The 12,500-nt window shown below is 38.8% G+C and overlaps 1 protein-coding gene across 1 annotated transcript in view; it reads right to left on the bottom strand.

Moving 5' to 3' along the window:
* Nucleotides 1-9,777, bottom strand: part of LOC138023027 (tetratricopeptide repeat protein 28-like) — a 30,343-nt gene extending 20,566 nt beyond the window's left edge. Inside the window, exons 1-2 of the mRNA XM_068870062.1 lie at nucleotides 9,706-9,777; nucleotides 6,115-6,185 (exon numbers count right to left, since the gene is read on the bottom strand). The gene's annotated coding sequence lies outside the window, so the exon portion shown is untranslated. The remainder of the gene's footprint in view (nucleotides 1-6,114; nucleotides 6,186-9,705) is intronic.
* Nucleotides 9,778-12,500: the final 2,723 nt, after the last annotated feature.

Raw genomic sequence — 12,500 nt, 5'->3', positions numbered from 1 at the left:
GGCGTCAGTTCAGCAAGTGAACTCCACCAACATGGGATATCTATTGCTCAACATGAGATATTTACACGGCTCTGTACAAGACCATGGACACCTAAAACAGCATATCTTGCCTTCCAATGTTGACAAATGCTTGTTTAGTGTGGACAGGTTTACATTGTTTATGGGCGTCATCCTATTTCAGAAAGGAATCGGCCTGACAGAAGAAAGAGGTAGAGCTTTGCGAGAAACAAGGGAGCCTGCAAGAGTCAGCAAAGAAAGAAGCTTTTTAGGACTGGCTAATTACAGCAGTACATTCATTGCCCGTTTCGCTACCATTACAGAGCCGTTACAAAACCCTGCGCCCGCATTGAATGTTGGGTGATCAAGCTACAACTCTTTAACGTGACTGACTGACCCTCTTTCCTGTTTGTTAAATCACAATAAAGCTGCAAACCATCATCATGGAGCAGAAGAGTATAACGGATTTGCAGCCATCAACGTTACACCTAAGGCCCTCACGAAAATAGCCTCCCACCCAGACGTTCTCAGGGCTTCGATACGCGTTCCTCCCCCACGAACATCTGCTGAAACGAAAAACCACTTGCCGTTCAACAGCAACTATTTAAAGAAACCCAATCAGCATTGACTAAGTGTGTTGTGCATAGCCAATCACATGCTGCGAAAAAATACCATACAAAGTACTTTACCCAAAACTGGAAAACGGCCCCTGGTTGGTCCGTAACCCACGAACGGAAGTGGTTTTTCGTTTTAGCAGACGTTAGTGGGGGAGGAACGCCTGACGAAGCCCTAAGAACGTCTGCGTAAACGTCAGTAAACGAAAAAATCTATCATGCCTATGTTTATCATCGAGGAAAGTGCCTCAGAATCCGGAAGTGAATAAACTGGCGATTTAAAAAGAAAAATTCAGGCGACAAGTTGCGGTCTCGACGAGCCAGTCAGCTCTAGAACTGAAACCCAGAACTACATGGAATCCTACGTGGAAGAACCATTAGGAGTCGAGGAATGGCTACAAAATTGCAGAAAAGAACAAGAGGATAAGGAAGGTCTAGCGAGGGAATTAAATCAACGCTTATATGTCTGTTCATGTAAGCGAAACGATACTAGAAGTCATCGTTTTTGAGGTGTATCTAGCAAATTGACGAAGTTTAATTTACCGTGCTCCCAGTTCTTTCTTTTCGCCAAGACAAAATCCACGGCCAGTTTCCCCTTCTTTTTTGAGCTATTGTGTTTTCCGAGACAAAGAAAATATTCCCATGTATACTTTTTCTTTTTTCAGGATCAGCTTTGTTGTTACATCGAGCGGTAACGCATCTTTCAGGCATTTTTTCACGTCAACGCTCAAATCCTCATGTTCTCTAATCACGTGTTCCTGAATCTACGTCATAAGTTGAGCGAGTGGTGTGCCAAAATGGCGAGCAATTTGAACGCTATTAGGAAATCGCAGAAAATTCGCCTCTCGTTCGAATCGAAAAATTCTTTCCCAAAAGTTAATTTTTGATACGGACTTTCAAGTAGAAGAATAAGCAATCAATTTCACGAAAAAATATTTTAGGTTAGTCTGTAAAATGAGGAAGAGAAATCCATAAAGCAAACTCTCACCCTCAAGATAGGGTTAATAAGTAAAACAAACTCTGTGTGATACTAAAACTTGAAATTCAAAAACAGCCAACAAACTTAATCAAGTAGTAGGGATAAAAATATTTAGTCGCATCAGTTTGTCCATGGATTTAGTATACTGTCTTTTCTTCTTCTTTTCTTCAATCGGTACGAGGGGATCGGGTAGAGGTCTAGCACTGGACTAGAAACCCCCTTTGCTCTTGCTCGGTTGCGCTCTATCCCTGAATATTCTCAGCCATTTTTACGAGCCGGATGGTGTCCCAGTCAGATATTGTTGTTTGGGTTTGGCTCATGGAACCAGTGTTTCATTTTGCATCATGGGATTTCTTTAGTTTTCTCGAATTTCCCCTTTCCATATTTTTCACGAACTAAGATTATAGTGAACAGTTTTTTCATATTCATTATTCCTATTTTTTACCTCTTCTCTGCCTCCACAGCAGTTTCTTAAGAACAAAAGAAAAAATTCATTTTACAGACTAACACTAACTTTTGGTTAGGACTTTCCCACAATGCACCATCCACACACACTGACAGTATTCCTTCCAGTTGCCCACTTTACTAGAGATTGTTTCAATTAGTGGAGAGGAACCCCTTCCTGAAAGGACATTGTTGCTAAAGCACAAATACTCATGTCACAAAGGTTGCTAGTCTACTGTTGATGTTAACTTCAAAAAATCATCAACGATTAATGAGCGTAACAGCCTATCAAGACACCGATAAAACGTCACTTGCATGAGCTTTAAACCCGATAAGACACTTCTCATTGGAATGTTTTAGATAAAGAATAGTATTATGGCCCGGCTTGTTTTTTTTTTTTTTTTTTTTTTTTTTTTTCTTGTATGGTAATACCCTTAAAGTCCATGTATAAGCCGCACCCCCAGTTTAGAAGCTTGAATTTCGAAAATAAAAAGAGAGACAAACTTTGAAGTTCCAATGAAGTTTTACTAGAAAACAAACAAGGACAAACAATTATGGTTTCAAAACACTGACACGGTGGTTGTTATAAGCTTTCATATCAATTAAGTCTTTACATAGTGAAATTTCACTTGTCATACCTTTATCTTGTGAGTTTATTATAAAAGAACTTAAGATGCTCTCTCGACGCGATTATTTTTCAATATCAGTTTTTATATCACCTCGAAACGCTCTTGAACACGCACAAGTGCTTAGAAGCCAAGCTTTGAAATGTGGAGAGGAGTCTGGGCATCACAAGAAAACGGTGCCATTTTCATAAGGGTGGTTGTGGTACTTAGGCCACGCGTCATGACAGCTTGCACATGTGCAGACGTTATTCAGCCTTGTTGCGAATATCTTGGTATTTTCTCCCACGTGGTGGAAAGATATCCGTGAAAGTGACTGAAAGCAGGCGTCAAACAGCTTTGTGGAGGAATGGAGATTTTCTGTAGGTTGGTGTTCAGTTGTTCGAGTAAAGTGATAGAAAATTAATCGCTTGAAAGAACTCTTGGAGAACAAGAAGCGCAAATGGACGCAATAAGCGGTTCGTTCAGGACCCACCACTCATGAAAAAGGCAATGATCACCAACAACATGCTTTCAGTTTGTTATATGTTTATTCAGTAACATCTTGAAAAATTTAACCTCTCAGGTGTTTCCGTAGATAAGCCGCAACCTCTATTTTTTATTTGAATTTTGAGAAAAAGGTGCGGCTTTTACATGGACTTTTACCGTATTTTCCTCTCAAAATTTGAACCTTTATTTTATTGGGTCTAAAACACTCGGCTATGCCTCGAGTTTTTAAACCCGATAAAACACAGCTGCTTGTTTTTTAAACAGCAATTCATTAAGTAGCACAGATCATAGCATGACTGGCAAAAGCCATCCCGAATTGTTGTTCAACGGGAAGATGAGAGGGTAGATGCCGGAACTGCATGCTGATTGTCACTTATACACCTAGAAACTCAGGACAGAGATGCAGAGGAAAAACCAAAGACCAAAGAACATGCAGATAAGGTATTCAAGTAGATGATCAAGTACTGGCGAGACAAGAGAAGAACACTACGTTTTCCACACCATTTAACCCAACAATTTTCTAAGATATCAGCAAGATGACCAACAGTGTTGTTGTGGATGAAGATCCAAGTTGGACTCAATACTCAAGAAATACCTCCCATATAAAAAAAAGTTTATGGCAGATGATTTCACATTCACTCTAAAAGCATCACCAGTAAGAACGGAGAAGACTGCATCACATACCACAACACCAAGTCAAGCTATGGTTGAACTAACCACAGCAATACCCCTTCTGACCAGGAATGCACCATTTAGCAAAAGCAATTGTGGAGAATAGGGACGAGGCAGTTCCTATCCGGGGGGAGGGGTACTCCCTATAACGGCCTATACGCGGAGGCTCCGCCCGGAAGGGGTACCGTTTTCACGCTTTAGGTATATGAAAGGGTAGGAATTTCAGGAGTCGAGGTTATGAAAGGGTAGGAAATCTGTCATTTGGATATTTAAAAGGGTCTTGCATTATTTTCCAGTGGAAAGTATACGAAAGGGGTACCATTTGCCATTGGAAGGTATACGAAAAGAGTATCTTTTCTGCCAAAAATTGTATATAAAGGGTAAGGGTCGGACCTCGGGGCGGAGCCTCCCCGGGGTTTCTATCCGCAGGCGGTATTGTGGCCGACCGGACAAAAGTGCCTAGCATGCCACCCACGCCAGTCCTTTTAGCTCCGTCAAGGTGTAAAAGGCTCTCGAGCCAGCGAAGACTACCAGAGAGATACAACGACTTTGTGTTGGAATAACAACCTAGTCATTATCTATGCCCTTGATCGAATGGATGTCGACGTTTCCACTTAACCACTTGGGAACTTTTGGTTTTTAGATGCCACTTCTATAGAGGATATTCCTGACACACCCCAAAATACCATTACAAAGTGCGAGGATCACTTCCGCATTTCTTCTATAACCCGAACTTTAGCACATATCTTTGCGGTACTCTTCAAAACAACGATGTGAAATCAACAAATTTGAGGTTTTGACAACAATAAGAGCTTATAAATGTGAATCTTTCATTTTCTATTTATACTCTAAAACGGATCTTTCCGTTTTATTTTTAGGATACTTCGTCCACATTGTAGGACGTGAACGACATGGAATAATCGCGAAAGGCTTACGATGTTGCAAAGTTATATTTTGAGGTGACGTTTACGTCGCCGTTGGCGTCGTAGATCTTAAAGTCCCTGAAGCCGTAGGGCAACGACAACGTCACAAAACACTAATATCATTGGTTGAAGGAAGAAAAAAATTCGTGCTACACGTGCGGCACGCATTTTAGCAAATATTTTTTGCTGTGCTCTGCATAACAACGACGTGAAAACATTAAATTTGATTGGGTTTTGATGACAACGTGAGCATACATACGTAAGCATTTTAATCCATATTTGTACTCTTAAACCACAAAATTACTTTTAAGATACTTCGATCACGTCGTGCGACTTGAACGAGATGGATTTATCGCCAAAGAGGTAACGGTAGTGCAAAATTACACATTTTCACATTGTACATGAGTCTTAAAGTCCCTGATTGGGAAACTTAACCACACGACGGTTTTTTAATCACGGACAGCAACCGGAAGAGAGATGTTCTCCCTTTCAATTTGTCTTGACATTTGTAATACCTAGTGTCTTTTCTCTATAAGAGAAGCTCGGTTTAAAAGTCTATAAGAGACTTCTGTCCTGGCATGAAAAATGTTCACTTCTGGTCTTCTTCTCTGGTTTCAAGCTCCCTGATATGATTTAATTCATGCGACAATAGCTTTTCAGATGTGGAGGGAAAGAAGTTATGAATGTCTTAACATTTTTGTCCAGGATTTTTGGTCTACTTCAGGACTTTTAAAATACATTAAAAGAGAAAAAAGAACAAGACATACACTCTTTTTTTTATAAGAAGCTATTGTATAAGAACGTAGTGACTGAGATTAATCAGGTTTTAAAAAACATATTAAGAAAATTCCTCAGGCTGAGAGTCGATTAAGAACGCTTTTATTTTGTCCATCTGTATTTTAAATGAAAGTATAAAATAAAGGTAAATAAATGTAACCTAATCCAAATGCAATTGGCATATTTTGTATAAAATAACAATGGTTTTCTTATTGCATGATACACTATTGAGCAGTTCTTATTTGTAATCGCTCCAAAATAACTTCAACACCATCAAAGTCATCAGGTGAAACAAGTCTGATATATCATCAAGGTAATTGACCTTGTATTCTTTCAGCTTTGAGTTGTAGTACTCAATGGTACCAGTAAACCAGGCTGGTCAGGTCCGCATTGATTTACTAAAATACTATACCGTGTAAAGTTAACAACATCTTAAAAACGTTTTCAGCTTCACGTCGCAAAAATATATAAGAACGTTCAGCCTAAAAAATTAGACGTTCTTACTGAAAAAAAGAGTGTATGTAATCGGAGCTGGTCTGCATCACCTGAGTCATATATTCACAAGATGAGGCTATAAGGAGCAATGAGGGACTTACCAGTGTTGGTCCAAACGGGCGCTTTTCAAAAGCAAAAGTTTCGTGTGAGGTCAAGCAATGGCTTCGTGACTCTGAAAATTTAATTTGACGCGGTTATTCCATTATAAAATCTCTCCGTAAAACATTATCTTGTAGGAAAATTGTTAACTTTCTTAACACTAATCTGAGTAGATCTGGAGCGGAAAACTGCAAAGTTCAACAGAAGTAACAAATGGAATAAGAATATAGAACAAGAAGTCATTTCATATGCTCCGTTCACACCGAACCTTAACCGTGTTTTAAAGATGTTTAGCTAAACACGGTTTCAAAGTGTTTGCATGATACTGATTGTGGTCGACAGCACATTTAGCACAGATCAAAGCATATATTAAAACTCACCTGAATCTCATGTAAAAGCGAGTCCTACTTTAGTTTTGATAAACTCAGGTTAATTAAACATGTCTTGTTGGTGTGAATGGGGTAATAGTCGAACAAACTGAAACGTTTTAAAGGGGAGCTCCACTCCAACTAATGAATAAATTTAAACCTAACAAAATAATTTTTGCAATCATATTTGTTCCACAGTTTTCTCCAAAAAAGTGTTTGGATCGAAAAAATTGAACTTTAGAATCACTTATTTTCACTTTAAATTTTCCGGGCGCCGCCATCTTAAATATTTGTCACGTGTTGCGCTTTCCCTTATTCTATTCATGACTTTACGATCTATGACGGCGATGTCGACGAACACGTCACCACAAAATATCACTCTACACTGTTGTAAATCTTTCGCGATTATTCCATCTCGTTCATGTCGCACAATGTGGGCGAAGTATCCTAAAAATAAATTGGTACGAGCGGTTTCAGAGTAAAAATATATAGAATGAAAGGTTTGCATTTGTACGCTCACAAGACAACAAGACAAGACGCCAACCACAGTCAAAGGCAACCCAAAGGCTCCTTTTTCTTAGCTTCTACAGTAACTCACAGCATCTACCGTGACTCACTGCAGGGGCTGGGCGCCACTCCTAACCCGTTGCATGCGCAACTTGTCCCCAGTAATACTGGTCCTCATTTTACCCACCACGAATGGATGGAAAGCTGAGTGAACTTTGGAACACACGAGCTGGGATTCGAACCCAGAGCGCTGGAATGCAGTCCGCCAGCGATACCCACTACGCTACTCGCATTAAAACCTCAAATTTGGTGATTTCGCTACATTTTTGAGCAGAGTACGACAAAAATATTTGCTAAAATGCGTGCCGCACGTGCAGCACGATTATTTTTCCTCTTTTAATCAATGATATTCCCGTTTTGTGGCGTTCTCGTTGACCACCGCGTCGTAGATCTTAAAGTCCCTAATAAGGCAACCACGACAAGTCACAACTCATTCATTCAAGATGGCGGCGCCCAGGAAATTTGAACACAAAACAAACAGTTTTGAAATTCATTTGTTTAGATACAAACGCTTCCATTGGAAAAAGTTCGGACAGTTTTTATTGTAAACATTATGTTCTGGGGTTAAAAGTTATTGTCTCTTGCTTTAGTGAAGGTTCTTCAACACATGGAACAAGAAGAACAAGAAAAATAATTTCATACTCGATCAAACTGTGCAAATTAATGACACAGTTCAACACGGAACGAGATCAAGTGATTGTCACCCAAATAGCTAATTGTTCCATTGCTCCGATCATCTACTGATGGCTTATTCCTATGAGGTTCTGGTCGCTATGGAAACGAAAACATATGAGGCTCTAACCTTGCTTAGCTTCAAAGGGGATGTGTTACGAATTTTATAATGAACCAAATTTAGTGACTGGGAACTGGCAACCAAATTAGGGTAAACTTAAAAATAATTACTTAAAACATTGAAGGAAAGTTTGTGTATAACATCCAATAAATTGTAAAGGAAGCAGGGCAAGGGCGAAACTGAAGAACATTAAAATGGATTTGGGTTTTTGAAAACTATTCAGCCAAACAGTTCTCCAAAGCTTATATTTGTTGTTTGAAACTTAAACACGAAGACCCTCTATAGAGTGTTTTCACTCATATGACCAGTAACCTTGTTTTTCCCATTTGCAGGATAATAGAGCTCAATTCCCAGAGGATTAGTTGGGGACACCAACATGGCCACCGTGACGTTACGTGAGAACACTCTATAAAAGGGGTCGATGCACGCTCTGCGTTTGTTCGAATTCATTCAAGCATGACTAATTAATTACCCTAAAAGATATTTCTAGCGCGAGAAAAAGGGATTGGGGATTTAAAAAGAACGACAGATAACATTTTATCACATATTACAGACATGTTGCCATAAGGTTTTTTTATTGCACAAATAGACCTTTTTGGCTTGTACATTTTGTTTTCCCAATACAGGTCATGTGATAATACTCAGGAGATTTGGTCCTTTGTTTTGTTCATTAAAAAAGAGTGCATGCAAGCATGAATATGTCTGTATGCACTCTTTTAATGAACAAACAAAGGACCAAACCTCATGAGTATTATCACATGATGTATGGGGAAAATAAATGTACAAGCGAAAAGGGTCTATTTTCGCAGAGCTTGGTTGCATCCATGGTTGATTGATAAATCATTTGCACGTGCCTAAAGCACCACGCCTTCATGTTTCAAGTGCGTCTTCATGTTTAAATTCTGTATGCTCGACAGCTGTTCGTTGTGTTGACTAAAAGTAAATGCGTAGCGAGGTACTATATCTGGTAAAAACTACACACTGCGTAGCTTTACAATTGATTTTTTACCAGTTGATTTTGTCGATTTTCAACTACACTGCCTAATTCATCACTGCATCTTACTCATCATTTTGCTTCGTAACTCCCTCAATTATGAATCTCAGCCAATGAGAAAAATAAAACCTTCTTCATTCAGTAAAATTCAAGATATGCAGCATTTACTTACTTTCTCGATGTACAAGGAAAGAATAGAGGGCAGTTCAGGTCGATCAAACAACAAAAAAAATAATGTATTACACCAAGTGAAGCTATGATCCTCGCAGTTATGAACCCAATTTTTGTAATTGCGTAAAGAAGCCTGGAAAATTCAGGACTTCAACGGGGTTTGAACCCGTGACCTCGCGATACCGGTGCGATGCTCTAACCAACTGAGTTATGAAGCCACTGATGTTGGAAGCTGGTCATTTGTGGGTATATGAAATCAAGTGAAGCTATGATCCTCGCAGTTATGAACGCAATTTTTGCAATTTTCAGGCTTCTTTACGCAATTGCAAAAATTGTGTTCATAACTGCGAGGATCATTATGGCTTCACTTGATTTCATATGCGCAGTTCATATATGATCCATTTTCATATATCATTTCATCATTGATTCATTCCTCACGGGAACATTAGAACCCACAAATGACCAACTCCCAACGTCAGTTGGTTAGAGCATCGCACCGGTATCGCGAGGTCACGGGTTCAAACCCCGTTGAAGTCCTCAATTTTTCAGGCTTCTTTACGCAATTGCAAAAATTGCGTTCATAACTGCGAGGATCAGAGCTTCACTTGATTTCATATCCCGCAGTTCATATATGATCCATTTCATATATCATTTCATCAATGTATTTTCACCATTGCAGCAAGCTCATGTTACTAATTACCTTGCAATGGTCCTCTTTACAACCAGTGGGCAGGAATAATGAACACCACTGCAAATAAATTAAGGGATAAACGTGGGTTTCTTGCATGCGTGCGTCAGTCAACTGAATGAGGTAGTATCGAAAACGAAGCATTCGAAGCATTCGAAAACGAGGAACTAAGCAGGAAGCACCCAAAAGATCGAAAACGAAGGACCCTAAGTCGAAAACAAAGCACTCAAAATTAGAAAACGAAGCATCCTACTTTCCATTTGGAAGATCACTTTTGTATTGCCTAGTATCTTTTCACTATTACAGAAGCTTGGTTAAAAAATTTAAACGAGACTACTGTCCTGGCATGAGAAAATATTCACTTCCGGTCTCCTTCTGCAGCTAAAAATGTCTCGTGCTCCCTAATATGATTTAATTCATGCAACAATAGTTTGTCAGATGCGGAACCAGAAAGTTGTCATGAATATTTTAACGTTTTTGTCCAGGATTTTTGGTTAACTTCAGGGGTTATTAAACTACATTAAAGGAGAAAAAATATGCAATCATATATAATATCGGAGCCGCCATCGCGTGAGTCAGATATTCATAAGATGAGGCGAGAAGGAGCGGTGTTGGTCGAAAAGGATGTTAATGTTCTTCAAAAGCAAACGTTTCGAGTGAGGTCAAGCAAATGCCTTCGTGACACTAACATTTTAATTTTACGTGGTTATTCCATTATCAAGTCTCTCGGTGAAACATTATCTTGTAGGAAAAAGTGATAGCTTTCTTAACACAAATCTGAGTAGATCTGGAGCGGAAAACTGCAAAGTTCAACAGAAGTAACAAATGGAACAGGAATATATAACAAGAAGTCATTTCATTGTCGAACAAACTGTGCAAATTAATGACGCTGATCAACACGGAAAAAGATCAAGTGATTGTTACCCAAAGTTCATGTTCCATGGCTCCGAACTACTGATGTCTTATTGCTATGACGTTCAGGGCGTTAAGAAAACGAAAATATATAAGGCTCTACCCTTGCTAAGCTTCAAAGGGACTTTATAACGAATTTTATAAGTAGCAAAATATAGCGACTGGCAACTGGATACCAAATCGAGCGAAACGTAAAAATACGTTCTATCTACTTAAAACATTGACGGAAGATTTGAATAAAACATCAAATTCGAATTAAAGGAGGCAGGGCAAGGGCAAAACCGAAGAAGATTTAAATGGATTGGAATTTCGGTTTTTCAAAACTGTTCAACCCAAGAGCTCTGCATAATTTCTTTTTGCAAATTAAATTCTATATGCTCCACATACATTTTTTTGTCACGAATTCTTAGTCATTTTTACTCATCATTTGCTTTGTAACTCCCTCCATTTTGAATCTCAGCCGACAAGAAAACTATTCAGGAAAAACTCAAGATAATCACTCCTTGATTGATAGATAGATACTTATTAAAATACATTGCATAAAGTACTTACTCAAAAAAAAAAAAAAAAATGGGGGTCACCGACTTTGTTTCGGAGAAAATGGCAGTGGAAAAATGCCTTAATTTCGAGAAATCGGTCATAATAGCGAGATGTAGCCTCATCTGCTCATCCATCGAAAATCATAAAAATAAACTGTTGGAGAGTGAAGGTTTCCGTGCATAGGTTTTTAGGAGTGGATTTTTAGATAATTGCATGCCGCTAGGGATGTCGTAAACAGTAGAGTTCATCCTCGACGAGCGTTTTCGTAAGCTCTATCCGTTGCAACCACTACCGGAATTCGATGGCACGAGGAAAGAAATGTTAAAAAAAAGATAACTTCTTACGGTGAGAATTTTTTCATTTCATCATATTTTGTAGATAGTAAGTAAAGTAAGTGATTCATGATTAAAAAAATAGGGGTCACCGATGATCTAAACGAGTAAAATCGATGTTTTGCAAAGCTCTTGGAAATTTCGTTTGTCACGCTTTTGCGTGTGACCTGTCGGGAAGGACTGGAACCCAAGAGAGGATCGATCGTTGAAGAGATGAAAGGTTTTTACAAAAAAAAAAAAACCTTTCTCGAGCATAGCAACGAAGTTTTAAGCAGGGTCATCTTCATTTGGTTAGGTTTTTTGTATATCTCTCCATTGCCGTCATGCTCATCTTCTGGAGTGTGTTTTTTTGTGAAATTTAATCGCTGTTGTTTCCACGCAGGTCCGCACTATTCAAGCGGACGAGGACGAAAATACTGCTCAATTTTCACGAAAGTAAAGGAAAAGAACTTCAAAAACATGCATTCATTTTGAACTTAAAGGGTAAAACGTAAAGGAAAAGAACTTTTAAAAACATGCATTCAAACTTAAGTTCGTAGGGTAATAAAAACATTAAAAAAAAACAGCCCCATTAAATTTACGCAACGGTTCGTCCTCGAGTTTTCCAAACTTTCAGCCACTAGTCTACTCGATCAGCTACCTTTTCCAGAGCTTTTCCATCCTCCCGCTCACTTCTCTTTAACGTTTCATGATGATTCGGAAATAAATGTGCCATTCTTTTGCCGGCCTGGAATTTTTTTCCCCGGCGTTTTTGTCGCCATGTTATTTAACTAATGCTTGAAAAAATATTATGAAAGTCAAGTAGACTAGTGCACGACTGATAAAACAACGCGAATATCAGTCGTGCAGTAGTCTACTTGACTTTCATAAATATTTTTAAATCAATTTTGACTGATCACGATCTTCTCTGATCCAACGCTGTGCAAGACTTATCGTCCACGGTTTTTGCAAAGGTTTTAAAACCTCAACTTCACTAATGCTCGAAGTAATGCGTGACATATTACAGCCGCTGTCATTACAAAT

This window comes from Montipora capricornis, chromosome 11 (genome assembly GCF_036669925.1).
Source record: "Montipora capricornis isolate CH-2021 chromosome 11, ASM3666992v2, whole genome shotgun sequence".
Taxonomy (NCBI): domain Eukaryota; kingdom Metazoa; phylum Cnidaria; class Anthozoa; order Scleractinia; family Acroporidae; genus Montipora; species Montipora capricornis.
The sequence above is the reverse complement of the archived record's forward strand: the minus strand, read 5'-3'. Positions and strand labels throughout refer to the sequence as shown.